The 523-nt window shown below is 31.5% G+C and overlaps 1 pseudogene; it reads left to right on the top strand.

Annotated features, from left to right (window-relative positions):
- The window catches only part of LOC116687040 (extracellular calcium-sensing receptor-like), a 9,266-nt pseudogene that overhangs the window by 1,608 nt on the left and 7,135 nt on the right, over positions 1-523 (top strand).

Genomic DNA, 523 nt, shown 5'->3' with positions numbered 1-523 from the left:
TTTAAGTGCAAGCTGGGGAAAAGTGAGAAAATTGTGCTGATTTTTAATATAGGACAGACACTCACAGTTCAATTCTTGTGGTTATGTTGTGTTGTTTTTTGATTGTCTCTCTGAGTGGAATTTCCTGTGTTAACCCTTGTGTGGTGTTCACATTTTCTAGTGGACCCACCACAGTATTAGGTTCTTAAATCAATACAGCCATAACAGTTTATGTAAAAATACTTAATAAATGTTTACTTCAGCTCAATTACCAATCATGTATGGTTCATATTTGCCATTCACCCCTGTGAGATCACATTCATGATAATTTTATCATTTTTGTTTTTTGTGAGAAAACAAACAGAAAGAAATTATAAAATGGTAGAAAAATAGAAATAAGATTTTTCATCATTTCTTAGAACTTAATCAGAACAGGTGAAATTGTTTGAACTGTGAGAATGTGTATTTTTGTGTGAGAATAGTAGGTGAAGAAATAAAACATAGTTCCATAGCACCTACAATTAATATATACTCAGGTCTAGTA

This window comes from Etheostoma spectabile, chromosome 3 (assembly GCF_008692095.1).
Source record: "Etheostoma spectabile isolate EspeVRDwgs_2016 chromosome 3, UIUC_Espe_1.0, whole genome shotgun sequence".
Classification (NCBI taxonomy): domain Eukaryota; kingdom Metazoa; phylum Chordata; class Actinopteri; order Perciformes; family Percidae; genus Etheostoma; species Etheostoma spectabile.
Note: the sequence above shows the minus strand (reverse complement) of the source record. Positions and strands in the feature narration are given on the sequence as shown.